The following is a 15,126-nucleotide window of genomic DNA, read 5'->3' as shown; positions in this document are numbered from 1 at the left end:
AGAGACTACAACATAATGAACATAATCATACATTTTGATAAATGTCATATTATTCCGTTTTTATGTCATGTCAGACAAAATGTTTTCATAATGTAACATAGACTTGATATGCAGACCAGGAAGTGATGGCAGTACTTCACATGTACTGGGAGACACTGGAAGTGTTATATAGTGTGGTGATGAGGCTGTTGGAACACAGGTGAATGAGAGGAGTATCCATGGAGACCAACAGTATTCAGGGGATGAAGCTCACTAGTGGCCAGAATGGTGCATGCGGCCGCTTCCCACACAGCATCCCTGAAGCAAGCAGAGCCAGTACAGTTTGTTTGCTGTGCACAAGGAACGCAGGACTGCAGGTGGAGAAGGTAGACATTAACATTACCTTCTTTCCTTATTATCATTTATTAAAAACTGCTTTAATTACCTAAGCTTACCAAAGTCTTTAAAAATGTATCACTATATTTGCCAACTGCTGACTAATAGGTGTTTGAGGGAATGCATGAGATGGGCATGGGCGAGGATCTGTACTATGATTAGATCAAAGGAGTTGGGACGAGATCTCCACAGTGGCATGGGTCCTCCACAGGATCATCATAGCTATAGCATAACTACTGACATTTAGTTAATTAACGGTGTTCAGTGTGAGGTTGAAGCGTGTACAGACTAAACTCCTAAGAGTTCAAGAGGTATAAGTGTATATTCTAAACTTTGCAGCAGTACACGGGCATTAAAGAATGTTAAAGGGAACCCCGGCTGGTAACACTTGTAAGCCTTAATATGATGTCTTAATAATTTAGATTAATTACATGTTGTAAAAAAAAAAATCACAAAAGCAGCAAATTTATTTACAAATCAACACTTTTATTCGAAATATTTGACATATGGGCGCAGCCATGTTTTCTGACGCGCAATGCCTGCTGTGTAGATGACGTCAAATGGTTGCAGCGCGCTAAACTTGACTGCGGTTGGAAGGAGTTAATTAGTGATGGGATTTTCGGCTCTATTTTGAGATGCGGCTCTAATGGTTCTTCTTACTGTGGAGAGCCGGCTCTTGTCGGCTCCCCATATATATTTTTTACATTATTAATTAATAGCTTAAACCTAATTTTATAACATTTTGTTTCATTATTGACATTGTTAAGCACTTGTGATGAGTAAAAATGCTGCATAACAATGCTTTATAAATAAAACTTTTATAACCAATTATTAAATTATCACAAAATAGAACGCAATACAGCTTGGCCAATTGCCTGCCGTTTCCACAAAAAAAGTGGAGCTAACTTTTTTCCAGTGTTTTACCACCACATTTTTAACTGAAAGCTGCGTGTGATTGGTCAGATGTGTGGAGCACACGCTTGACATGCGGGCCGTGGAGACATTCTTTGCAGTGTTGTCCGAAACGATATGTGGTAGTATAAAGAAACACCCTTTAAAAACAGGGGAAGGAACATTTACCTGACAAAAATTAATGTTGCATTGTGTTCCAGGTTTGAAAAGTGCTAAAGTACTTGAAAATGTAACTGTATTTTGTTTCACAACAAATAGCTGTCTGATTGAATCGATGTGATAAACAAGCAAATTATTTCGAATAATTTTGAGTATATGTATAAATATTTAAGTTTAAGGTGCTGGGAAATATTGAAAATGGCCTTTTTCAATATTGAAAAGTGACGTACAAGTGCTTGAATTCCACCTTGTAAAGGTGTATGAACCCGGCATACATAACTTTGTTCATTGCGCTGAAGAGGTGCACGACCTCACTTCGCACCGGGGTCCTCACGCAGGGCGCACGGACCCTCGCGCTGGTATCAACTTAGCTTAAGCACCGACTGAGGAAATAAACTCTCCGCTCTCTACCACTGGCAGAAGCAGAGCAATACGTGCAAGGAGAGGGAGAGACAGCGAGGCACCGGAGGACAAATAAAAACGATGTTGGGAAAAAAACTGTGGCACTTGCAGAGCACAAGCGCAATACTGAAGGGAAAAGCGGCTCCCAAATAGGATCCTAAAACGGCTCCCATTGTGGAGCCGGTTCCAATCGTTCACTTCAAAGCGCCGGCTCTTAGAGCCGGATCGTTCGCGACCGACATCACTAGAGTTAATGTTAGTTAGCTGAGCTACCTTAAAAAAAAACCATGCCACACTGTGTTGCCGTTGGATGTTATTTCCAGTCGAAAGGCAGTGGGAAGACTGATATTAGTCTTCACAGTTTTCCCAAAGACAAAAAGAGGAGAAAAATTTGGGAAGCAGCGTGTGGACGAACACAGCTACCAAAAGACCCGCGGCTCTGCTCTCTCAGTAGTCATTCAGTAGAGCCCGACTGGTGAGAGTTGACGGGTGCTGTTGGTTTTAAACATAGACTAAAACACAATGCAGTGCCCACAGTTTTCCCACACAGAAAGTCCAAAAGCCCCAGAATGTGGAGCGAGAACCGCACGAAGAAACGTGAACATAAACATGCGCTGGATTCTCTCTGTCACTCACTTGGTGGGTGTTGTAGCCGCTGATGTCAGAAATGTTGCGTTCTGGCTCAAGCTGAAAAGGCTGAACAGTAGCCAGGTCTAGCTAGCTGTGCTCAAGCGCGACGGCCAGTCACTGCAACCATTTGACATCACTACCTGCTGCGCCCGTCAGCAGTTATAAAAATGGCGACCTACGTGCAGCGGGATTTTACAGAAAATCTAATAAATCTGCTACTTTTTGTGAATTTTTACAACGTGTCTTAATAATTTAGAGTAATTACACGATATTAAGGCTTACATATGTTATCAGCCGGCGTTCCCTTTAAGACCTGGAAATACCTAGAACAAGCAAGCATCATATAAATAAAAGTTAAGATGATTCATGTGTGCGTTGCTCATGGGATAATGAGACATACAGCAATTTTTCCAGCTCTATTCACTCCTACAGAACAATGTTTACAGAGTCCCTTGGCCACACTGATTGGGAAGTTTGGTCTCTCAAATGGATCCCTTGACTAAGTTGTGGTATTGTTTTTATTTAATTTATTTTTTACTAAATAAAAAACTAACCCTGACATACTAAATAAATGAACCATACTATAAAACATAAATGTAAATTAATTATCTACCCTGTTCTTGAGGTCATTGATGATCTGGGTTGTTATTAATATGCAGCATCTTGTCACTCACCCGGTTAACGTTTTCTAGGGTTCCTGTCCAAAAGGCCCCTGTATTTTTTTCCAGCAGGAAAGGTTTGGCTGGGTAGCTGATATCATGACCCTCAAAGGAGAAAGACACGTACAAACAGCTGATCCTGCCTTTCAGGCTCAAATGCAGTGGTCCGATACCACATCACATGTAACGGATGTTGACGTGCAGCTTGTAACTGAAAGTGGACTGAGAGTGATGGTTGTGGGCTCAGCAGCAACCTGTCTTTCCTCCTCATTCTGCTTCTTAACAGCACCCACAGAACCTCCATCAGGACCATCACCAGATGCAAACATCTTGGTCCGTTCTCTCTTCCAGGCTTTAAGCGAACTGCCTCGGAAAATCTGGGTAAAGAACTGCCGTTTCTTGCTCCTGGTCTTTTTCTTCTCCAGTAGACACACAGTCCCATTGAAGATGTCAAACTCCCCACCACAGATTGGTGTGGACAGCGCACTACCCTTATTCCCAGGTTGGGAAATACATTTTGTCAACTGTCTCTGAATTATTGGATCTCAACTGACAGGATGTGGAATTGTCACCTAAGGAAAAAAAATATTGATTAGTGTAGTGTTATCTAAATTTGATAAGAACAAGCTCTTTAGGCCTGAACCAACATTCAACAATCATTCCTTTGGTTTTCATTACATTACATGTGCATTTAGGGACTAATTAGGCTGCGAGCGTGAATACAACTAACAACTTCAGCAAAGGACTGCTGAAGTTGCTCGCCTTAAGTAGGCTGCAAACACCTGCAGCCTATAGTGCCTGATTGCCCCCAGGTCTAGCTCGCGGGCTCCTCCTTGTGGCGACCGGAGGAACGGTCCTGGGTCCAACCTTGACAGTATGGACAAGGGAAGCGTGGATTAAAATCTATTATAGCTTCCTTATTAATATTTTACATGGTGAGCATATCTCGATAGGCTGATATCATACATCAAATAATGCTTTCCTTATCAAATCATGCTTTCAGTACATGTGTTTATGTACATGTGTTTCAGTACATGTGTTTCAGCTTTCAGCCGTGTGTTTATGTTGTCTACGTCTAGTCGTAGACAGGATCTCCGTCGGTGTGGTTGTGTCTGAGTGTGTTCATCAGTCTCACCTGTGGCTCATCTCGTGAACACTCGGCGCTTATGTGGTTTGTCTATTTAATGTGCGTTCGCGCAGTGTCCCGTGCTCGTCTTTGTTAGTCATTTATGTCAGTCTTATACGTTCATGTGTGTAAGCTAGGCCTGGGCGATATGTCGAGATTTTGAGAAATATCGATATATTTTCATACGAGATATAAGATGAGACAATATCGTTATATCGATATAGTCTATGTCGCGTTAGTTACACGTGTTATGGGTTGCGTACGAAACCGCTTACTTCCATACTGAATAGTCAGTGTTGTGCCAGTTCACAGCTTTTCTGAACTAGTTCAAGTTCAGTTCATACATGCTCAAAGTGAACAGTTCACGTTCAAAGTTCACAATTTTAATTATGAAATAGTTCAAAGTTCAGTTCATTTTACTTTTTTCGTGAGATATTCAAATGCTTTTTTTTCACGATTTGGCTGTTGCGCAATCAAGGGGCGGACACAAATGCGAAGTAGAGAGTACAATCTCATTCGATTTTATTTCACATCTTACATTTGCAGACGACACGCGAGTGGACCGCGAATGACGTGGCATGATGAATAGAGAACTAACGCTTAATATACTAAAAGGCAGCGGAAATGACAAGGGCACAAAACTAGACCAAACAAGAGTACAACTAATTGTTACATACACCGACATGAACAAACACACGGGAAGCAAGTAACGGCCATACATGAACATGAAGACTAACAGAACATACATGTATTGCCAGGCACGATACCACGTTAAGCTGGGCGTACACTGTGCGATTTTTGGCCCATTTTCAGCCGATTTTTCACTCGTGCGACTATTTTTCGATCGGGCCGAGTTTCGGCTCAATCGCGTGTCGTGCATCGTATAGTTTACACAGGTAAACGAGGAGCGATTCACACCTCACGACCAACTCCCGATCAGAAATCGCGGCGTCGCAAGAATATCAAACATGTTTGAAATTCAAATCGCTCCTCGTGAGATCGCATGAGAGCGTCGGGTCGTATAGTGTGAGTATATGAATCGTGAGCTGTGAACTTTTAAACCCTGCGATTTAGTCGTACAGTTTGAGCTGGAGCTGAGTACACGATTTAAAATATCGTACAGTGTACGCCCAGCTTTAGAGAACACAGAGACCAAACATGAACTGAAAACCTAAAACACTACGAACCTGAAAATGGAACAGAGACTTTAACCACACACAAACATGAAGCTAATCAAAACCACGAATCACAGATAAGGCGTGAATACGGCCGTGCACATCCAACTAGGAAATAAAGAAACGACAGTGATCCCCGAAGGTATAGTCTGGACATAGGCTATATATACACACCAACTAGGAGATAAAGAAACGACAATGATCCCCGAAGGTATAGTCTTTACATAGGCAATACAAACACACACACACACACATTTGTAAAACTAAGACGAGCTAACACGGAACAGCTGAAACAGAGGGGCGTGACAAGAACAAGGAAAACATAAAAACGACGAGACTAGAAGGGGCGGAGCCAGACGTGACAACTACAAGCTAGAAATCACTATACGTACTATACGTGCTATGCCTACCCCGCTCTGCTGCAATTCATCACGGGTAACGTCGTGCGGAAGCCAGTATGTTATTAACTAGCCAGTATGTTAACTATTCTCAGCCGGACACTACGTTGCCCACAATGCATTGCGCACACAACGTCAAAACCATTTGTCTGGTGATACATGATTTAAGTGGCACCAGCGAGGGATGAACTTTCTCTCATTGCGTTTCAAAAGAGAAAACAGATGTCACTCAGTTTTCAATGGAAAACAAATTCCAACGTTCATTTACAGCAGTGGTTCTCAAACTTTTTCAATAATTCCCCACCTCAGAAGATGGGGAAATTCTATGCCCCACCACCAAAATGGCGCGCCCCACACTTTGAGAAACGCTGATTTACAGTGATGTCTACCGTTCATGACACAACGTGAACTAATTCACGTTCAAGTTATTAAAAAATGTGTTGCGTTCAGTTCAACGAACACAATGAGCGTGTTCAATGAACGCATCATTCACGCACAACACTATGAATAGTGAATTTACTTGAGTTTCTTTTTTAACAACTTCCGCCCTGCCCCGCCTCTCTTCCTCGCTCAAATCATTTGAGACTAGATTTGACTTATTACTGCCTCTTTGTTATTACCTTTTGGGAAGAAAAAATATCGAGATATATATCGTATATCGCCATTCATCTTAAAAATATCGAGATATTATTTTTGCTCCATATCGCCCAGCCTTAGTGTAAGCTATACGTGCGCTGTCTGGACTATTTTTGTATTAAATAAAATAACATTTGTGGAAGACTATTGGACTCGTGCCTCGTCCGTCTCCCTGCGCCCAGCGTCACACCCATCTTTTTTTTTTTTTTTTTTTTTACATCGCTACTAACTCTGTGTGCACTGTATGGACAAGGGAAACATGGATATGCAGTTTATTAGAACTTCTTTATTAGAACTTGTATATAAACCAAGCACAACACTAACTTTTTACAACAGTAACATTTTTTGCACACATATGTAAGACTAGTGTCTTTGTTGTATTCGGCACATTCAACATGTGCCCACCTACTGCAGAAATCACACTACACCTACCCCCCAAAAAAAGCCATTAGGTACATATTAGTACTAATACTACTCCAGTTGTCTAATAATACAAAGTATGCTTATGTTATACATTACCATTTCAATCATGCTCTTGTCTGCATCAGATTCCAGCAAGGAGCACACCACACAGTAATCATCTGCATTCCCTAGAAACAATGATTTTAGTATGGTTTTAAACTGTAGCACTCATTCTCTAGAAATAATCATGTAGTAAAGAGTCTCTGCAGTAGCTTTATGGTACAGGACACAGATTGATAGTTTCGTTACCTTTGAGTCAGATGATGGAATATGGATTTATATGGGTTTTGACTAAAGAAAACTTTATGGCACTGCTTTCATGCAGTGTTTGATACCACTGAACTTTACACTGCAGCAGTGCACAGGCTACTTCAAGTCGTGCCTTGGTAACATCTTGTGGGGATGTCTGGACAGCGCTGATGTTTCTCCTCTGGAAATAATCTTCTGCAAACTGCAAAGTGGCATTTTACATGGTAAGAGTAATATCAGTTACTTATAAATGCCCATCACATTATTTTCAAAAGGTTTACCCTCAACACTAAAATCCCACAACTGCTGGAATCCTGCTGCTTGTTGTGCAGTATTGTTTGTACTGTCCATTTAGGCTCCTGGTCTCCATGGCCTGTCATCCTTAAGAAGTTCCTAATTATTGTTTTAAAAAAATGATAGAAGAACACAGTTTAACATCACACCAGTTCTTTTCAGAAAAAAGCTCCAAAATTAGCACTGTAAAATAGCAATGTTAAAATGTTATTACCGCCAGTTACGTAGCAGCTTGCGCTCGAGTGCACTTTCATTTGCCAGGGGATCGATCAACACAAGGACCTTGTCAGACATGTTGACAATCTAAAAGAAATTAGTTCATTCATGTTATTCTCTCGTCATATTATAACACTCTGCTGCATCATAGCACAATTAGAATATCTCTGTACGATTCATGCAAATAATGACTGATGTACACTACCAGTCAAATGTTTGAACACAAAAAAAGGCATTTTAATCTAAAGGATTATGCCTTAATTTGTTTATAAGACAATTTGGGAAGGTTGTTGTATATATTAATTAATTCTCAACATACTTGATTTTAAATGCACCCTTTATTTCAGAACTTTAGTTCTCTACAAGGTCTCTGCATGTGAGAATGTGTTCAGGACTGATGTTAAAGCATCATAGGTGCTGCTTCATGAACAGGACAGTTACTTCAAAGAATCTAATATTTGTTTATTAGAGCATAAATAGAGCACAGCATTCGTTCATTGCTTTAGCATCTTTCCAGTTTTTTTTATGTCAAAAATAATAAAAATAAACAAAGTAGGTCTGACCAAACATTTGACTTGTAGTGTAAACAAACCTGCTCTGAAAAATAAGGAAAGGTAAACTAACCACTAAAACCCAGTGAGCCCCAGTGTTTACAGGGCACATCCAGATTTCCTCCAGTGGAAACGTCATCTAAAGAATGTGTTGAATACAAAGTTGTCATTATTGTTACTGATAATCATTACTGCTAGACTGTAAATGTGATGAAAGTACCTTTCTGAGTCTCTGGAATTGTCCAGAAAACAACGATGTTGCAATAACGGCACAGAGCTGGTGAACAGCTTTCTGTTAAGAACAACTGAAATTTTAATTATGTTGCAAGAAATACCTAACACAGCTACATAAATATAATTGCCACTTACCTGCTGTTTTTCAATGAGTGTGTGCAAGTACGCATCAAAAACCTGCATTGTAAAATAAACAACCATTAAAGAATGTTATACTTCCTCTTGTAATACATTTTGACAGTGATTTAGTCTCTTACATCATCAGCCAGCCACTCGGTCCCATGCAGTGTACGGAAAGACGAATCAAACAGTTTATATGGTCCAACAACTGCCTCCACCCGACCACAGTCTTCTGCAGCCCACAACATTCCAACTGAAAGCACAGCATGAATGTCAAAGCATAGATATTTGTTTTTTCTAATCCCTGTACTATTACAGTTACATGGCCAAAAGCATGTGAATACATGAACACCATTCTCATTTGCCCTAGTTTAACGCCAGGGCCTTTCAAACCCAGGGCCATCTATACACAATTCCCTATGCCATTGCATGATGTAGAATTAAGATTTCCCTCCCATACAATGACCATGCCTGGCCAGATCAGTTCATTAGAAGAGGTATGCACATACTTTTGGCAACATAGTGCATCTGACAAACGTCCAACAGGTCAAAATGGCCAACGGGCCAACATGTATAGTTTGAACAGGCCAAATCCCTTTCATGCAAACTATAAACAAGGGTAGGCTGAACAAATGACCAACAGGTCAAACTTGAACACAGAACTCATTAACAACCTCTTTCTTGTATGCTTTCCTGTATGGCTGATGAACCTGGGGGATGCTTCAACAGTCAACAGTGGTAATTGTCACATACACTGTTGACTGGTATACAGAAAACTGTGAAAGGCAAACTCATCATACTCTAATGATTGTGTAATTGAAAAAATGTCTGTATAAAGACTCATTGAATAATAAGGAATGGATCAAATAAACACTAAACAAGAAACAATATATTCAAGATGTATGTAGGCCTCAATTTACCTCTGTTGTTGCATCACAGACTTGAGTGTGTTTTTTAGGGGCAAAGTGGATAACTGATGGTCTCTGTGGCAGGTAAAGGTCTTCAGTTAGTCTTTCCAAATCTCCTCCCATGGTCAAAGAGTTGGGGCCATCAGAACATGTGCTGGTCTCATTCTCTTTGAGGATCTTGTGAGATTCTTGAGTGGTGACTTGCCTGTCATCATTTTGGCTTCTTCTGTATGGCTTGATGTGGTTGACACCCAGGTCTACTGACGCACCCATGCGTCAAAGATGGCCACCGTGCGAGTATATACATTAATGTTATTAATATCTCAGCGATACAACATCGCAGACACACGGTTCGAATGTTTTTGAAAACTGGAAACTGTTTTCAAAAAAATGTTAATTCATGCTTGAGCAGACTGGCCACAAGATGGCAATACATGACCGAGTTGAAGCACGCCCGTATATGGCTAATCCTTTTATGGCTTGCACAAGGGGGGGGGGGGGGGGTATTGCTCCTGCCTGTGACTGCTGTGACTGGCGGATTCAAGTGTCAGTCATTACATGACCGCTGACATCACTCACATCGCTCTTTACGGATGTAGGAGGGTTTTAGGACGGCATTAGATCCGTTTCACCTCGGACAAACACGGAAATACAGACTTTGACGGCCGCTAGCTAGCGAGCTAGCGTCTACTTAACTACATGGCGATGGTGAAGGTATGTTGATGATCGATGACTAAATGAATGTTATTTTGCAATATTGATCACTATAATAGCGGGCGATCACAGATAGGGTCGCGAATTTCGCGATGGTCCCGTGTAGTTAGTTCGCTAGCTAGCAGCTAGCTAGCATCTGGCTAGCTAGCGTCTACTGATGAACCTGTGTTGATTTCCTGAGGGGTTTATGAAAAATATAAACGATCGATGACTAAATGCAATATCGATCACTATATTAGCGGGCGATCACAGATAGGGTCGCGAATTTCGCGATGGTGTACTGTAGTCCTGTTTGTAGTTCTATGTAGCATCTAGCTAGCTAGCGTCTACTGATGACCCCATATTGTAGGCCTGAGGAGAGACTCGTGACCGATGACCCGATGACCTACGACCTCAGGAAACATATCGCCCTTTGCGGAAGTTTTGGCCGCTTTTTGACGCCTGAGGTAAACAAACCGGTTTTGCTCAGTAGTTTACTACTACTACTACTAGCCCTTACTACTACTACATAGCGGTTATGAACCTATGTTGATTTCCTGAAGGGTTTTATGAAAAGTATAACAGATCGAAGGCTAAATGAATGTTATTTTGCAATATTGCTCACTATAATAGCGGACGATCGCAGATCGGCTCGCGATGTGTTACTAGCTGTCTAGCTAGCCTCCTGGCTAGCTGGCTGGCTAGCTAGAAACTGCTTCTGTGCAAAATTCGTAATTTATTCTTTATAAAATTATTTTTACTTATTTTTTTATTATTTCGTATTTGTCTTTTGCCTATATGCTTGCTTTGTAGATGTGAAAGTATAGTATATACAGGGTTCCCACGGGTCCTTGAAATCCTTGAAAGTTTGTGAATCTGAAAAAATAAGTTCAAGGCCCTGGAAAGTTTTTGAAAACAGGCATAAAAGACAGCCGTCCTTGACGGTCCTTGAATATTTTAGAGGGTTTGAAATTTCACATGGATGAAGACCGCGGTCACAGAATAATAGGGCACAGTTGGTAAGGAAGTCAATATTTACAAAAGATTGCTATGAAAAAGATTGCCATGATGTTTTAAATTTCTCATCCTTTGTTGAAAAAATATGATCTGATATGAGTTGTTATAAAGATTTAAAGAAAGTCTGCAAAGTGATTCCTTTAACATTTTATATTCAGAGTTGACTGTTTCGATGCCCATGTTAAAAGTGAATGACTGTTGAGTTCAAGTGTAATAACAAGATTATCACTGATGGTATGAGACAAAAGATATAATAGATATTCTTTCAAGAAACATCCTAATACAAATTATAAAACCACAAAGGCTTGTCAAATGGCTCATGTCTTCTAAAGTAAAAGAGACTCATTTCAAAATAATAAATAAGATATATCCTGTAGCCATGTTTCTTGAAAGAAGAGTTAAACTTGATGTGGATTAATGGACCTTTTTTAAGTCAGAAGATGAATCCCAGGAGCATTTGTTTTTCCATCTCAATCTTTACAAAGTTTTTGCATGGACACTAGAAACTGGATTAATCTCAAACTTCTTTCTTTTGATACCATTATACTTCAGTTCGAATTTCTCTGATTCCATAAATTCACTACCATAAGTGGAGTGGTTAAAAGGCTGTTCTCTTTATGAATGAATATTATTCTTTATTAAGTAGATTTAAAAACTATGCTAGAATCATCTCACGCCAGATTTCTCTAGAAATCTATAGTTCTAATCTCATTATATGGCTTTGCTCCTCTGTTTTATGTATGTACTGTATGTGTATATGCATATGTGTATTATTGTTATTATTATTATTATTTGTCTACTGTCAACGTGTCATTATTTTGCCAGCACAAGTTCATTTAAAATTACATTGATTCTACAGGGCCTATGCTGACTTTTACTTGGCAAAGTTTGGTCATTCTCCTGTAGAGAAATTTGTTTGTTTGTTCAGCACCGAAAGCAAGTGTTTCCTGTAGGTAGTTGTTGATCCTTCAACAACTATAGCCATTTTATGTGAATGTCGTCATCTCAGATGTGCATTGCTAAATTGCCAGTCATGCACAGAAAATTTCAGGATGCATGGCTTGAAATGACATTCAGTCTTTTGAATTTGCGTTGTATTAACATCGTTTTTTGATAACATATTCAGGGGTAAGAGTAGGTAAATGCTGGCAGGTGCAGTCCTTGAATTTGAGGAAGTTGGTCCTGGAAAGTCATTGAAAGGTCCTTGAATTTTATGTTAACCAAGGTGTGGGAACCCTGTTATTAATATTTTACATGGTGAGCATATCTCGATAGGCTGATATCTTACATCAAATAATGCTTTCCTTATCAAATCATGCTTTCAGTACAGACCCATATTTTTTTTACATCACTACTAACTCTGTGCGCACTGTATGGACAAGGGAAGCGTGGATTAAAATCTATTATAGCTTCCTTATTAATATTTTACATGGTGAGCATATCTCGATAGGCTGATATCTTACATCAAATAATGCTTTCCTTATCAAATCATGCTTTCAGTACATGTGTTTATGTACATGTGTTTCAGTACATGTGTTTCAGCTTTCAGCCGTGTGTTTATGTTGTCTACGTCTAGTCGTAGACAGGATCTCCGTCGGTGTGGTTGTGTCTGAGTGTGTTCATCAGTCTCACCTGTGGCTCATCTCGTGAACACTCGGCGCTTATGTGGTTTGTCTATTTAATGTGCGTTCGCGCAGTGTCCCGTGCTCGTCTTTGTTAGTCATTTATGTCAGTCTTATACGTTCATGTGTGTAAGCTATACGTGCGCTGTCTGGACTATTTTTGTATTAAATAAAATAACATTTGTGGAAGACCATTGGACTCATGCCTCGTCTGTCTCCCTGCGCCCAGCGTCACACCCATCTTTGTTTTTTTTTTTACATCGCTACTAACTCTGTGTGCACTGTATGGACAAGGGAAACATGGATATGCAGTTTATTAGAACTTCTTTATTAGAACTTGTATATAAACCAAGCACAACACTAACTTTTTACAACAGTAACATTTTTTGCACACATATGTAAGACTAGTGTCTTTGTTGTATTCGGCACATTCAACATGTGCCCACCTACTGCAGAAATCACACTGCACCTACCCCCAAAAAAAGCCATTAGGTACATATTAGTACTAATACTACTCCAGTTGTCTAATAATACAAAGTATGCTTATGTTATACATTACCATTTCAATCATGCTCTTGTCTGCATCAGATTCCAGCAAGGAGCACACCACACAGTAATCATCTGCATTCCCTAGAAACAATGATTTTAGTATGGTTTTAAACTGTGTTATGTCCTATGATAGTGTTGTATTGTGTTTGCTGTCTACTCCGCTCCAGACTCCGTTCCAGACTCCGCTCCAGACTCCGCTCCAGACTCCATTTCACCCTGCACTATATAAGGCCCTTCCCGGTGCCTCCCAGCGAGACATTTTTGCTCCTTGGTGGTGTTGGTGTTAGTTATTAGTATTCTGCATTTGTACCTCATCTTAGAACTCTGGTTTTTGACTGCTTCGAACTTGTTTATGCTTTTTGCCTTTGCCCCTGTTGGATTGTCTGCCGGTTGTACATTTTGTAAATATTCTATGTGTTGTTGGTGTTCTGGTAAGTAGGGAGTGGCTGCCATTTTGTTTTGGGATTTGGGTTTGTTTGTATGGTTTTTTTGTTAGGGAGTTAGGGTAGTACTGTATGTTTGTTTTCTGTTAGAGTAATTAGTGTTTGGTTTATTTTATAGTTCAGTTCTGTTTGTTATGTTGGCCTGGGCCACTCCTGAAGCTGAGACCAGTTACGTGTATGTATATATCTTGTAAATTACAATTTCTGTATAATACACCTTTAACCACCCACTCCTGTTGTCCCATCATCACTAACATTCGCACTGCTGTTCACATACACCACTGTTACGGTCCTCACGCCTAGACAGGCCGTAACAGAATTGGGGGCTCGTCCTCCTTTCTTTTGGCTCTTTGTTTGCTGCTTCTTTTGGTTTTGGCTGGTGGGTTTTGTTCTTTGTGGGTGGGGGTGTGTGTGTGTATGTAAAATGCCGGACTTTGACCTTACCCAGTTCACTGTTTATCCGACTCTTGAACAGTTTGATGATTGCCGCAAGGTTGACTTATTGTTGGTGGCTGATTTCTTTAGTGTGGATGTGCCTCGTTTGGCTCCCAAGAGAGAGATTAAGAGGATTTTGGAGGCACAGTTGGTTAAGGACGGGATCTTGCCAGACCGAGACAAATCGCCTGGTGTTGCACCGAGTTTGGCCCAGGGGCTGGAAGCAGCGGAGGCTGTAACCGACTTCATGGCTAGGCCCAGCATGGAACCTGGTGTTTACCGTTCTCATGAGGTGGATCCTGTGCTAGCAGTGAAACTGAAGGAGCTAGAGCTGGAAATTAAGATACAGGAACGCGAGGCAGAGCTACTCAGAGTCAGGGGGTTGCAAGTGGAGGCTGACAAAGAGATTACCCTGAAGAGGTTGAGTATGGGCTTGGAGAAACCTATACCTTATCCTCGGAAGGTAACCTCACCAGCACCAGCTCCCCTTTCTCACGTGAGTTCACCAGTCCCTATGCCTCGTTCCTCACGTACATCTACAAGTCCAGCAAGCCCAACCGTGAGTACTGCTTTTGATGTCAGTAGACATATTGGCCTAGTTCCTGTGTTCAGGGAAAATGAGGTAGATGCCTATTTCCCCATTTTTGAGCGCATAGCCACCACACTTAGTTGGCCACAGAGTCTTTGGTCGCTGCTGCTACAGTGTAAACTTGTAGGAAAAGCGCAGGAAGTGTGTTCCTCTCTGTCTCTTGAACAGAGCTTGGATTATGACATTGTAAAATCCACTATATTGAAAGCATACGAGTTAGTACCTGAAGCCTATCGACAGAACTTCCGGCGTCTGGCTAAAACCCAGAGCCA

At 40.7% G+C, this 15,126-nt stretch overlaps 1 long non-coding RNA gene across 1 annotated transcript; it reads right to left on the bottom strand.

Annotated features, from left to right (window-relative positions):
• Nucleotides 1-11: 11 nt before the first annotated feature.
• On the bottom strand, nt 12-6,412 carry LOC143522687 (uncharacterized). The gene is made up of 3 exons (XR_013133116.1): nt 5,849-6,412; nt 3,153-3,709; nt 12-350 (listed from the first exon to the last, which is right to left on the bottom strand). It is a non-coding gene; the product is annotated as an uncharacterized LOC143522687 (long non-coding RNA).
• Between the last annotated feature and the right edge of the window lie 8,714 nt (nt 6,413-15,126).

The sequence above is a fragment of the Brachyhypopomus gauderio genome, chromosome 1 (genome assembly GCF_052324685.1).
Source record: "Brachyhypopomus gauderio isolate BG-103 chromosome 1, BGAUD_0.2, whole genome shotgun sequence".
Taxonomy (NCBI): Eukaryota; Metazoa; Chordata; class Actinopteri; order Gymnotiformes; family Hypopomidae; genus Brachyhypopomus; species Brachyhypopomus gauderio.
The sequence above is the reverse complement of the archived record's forward strand: the minus strand, read 5'-3'. Positions and strand labels throughout refer to the sequence as shown.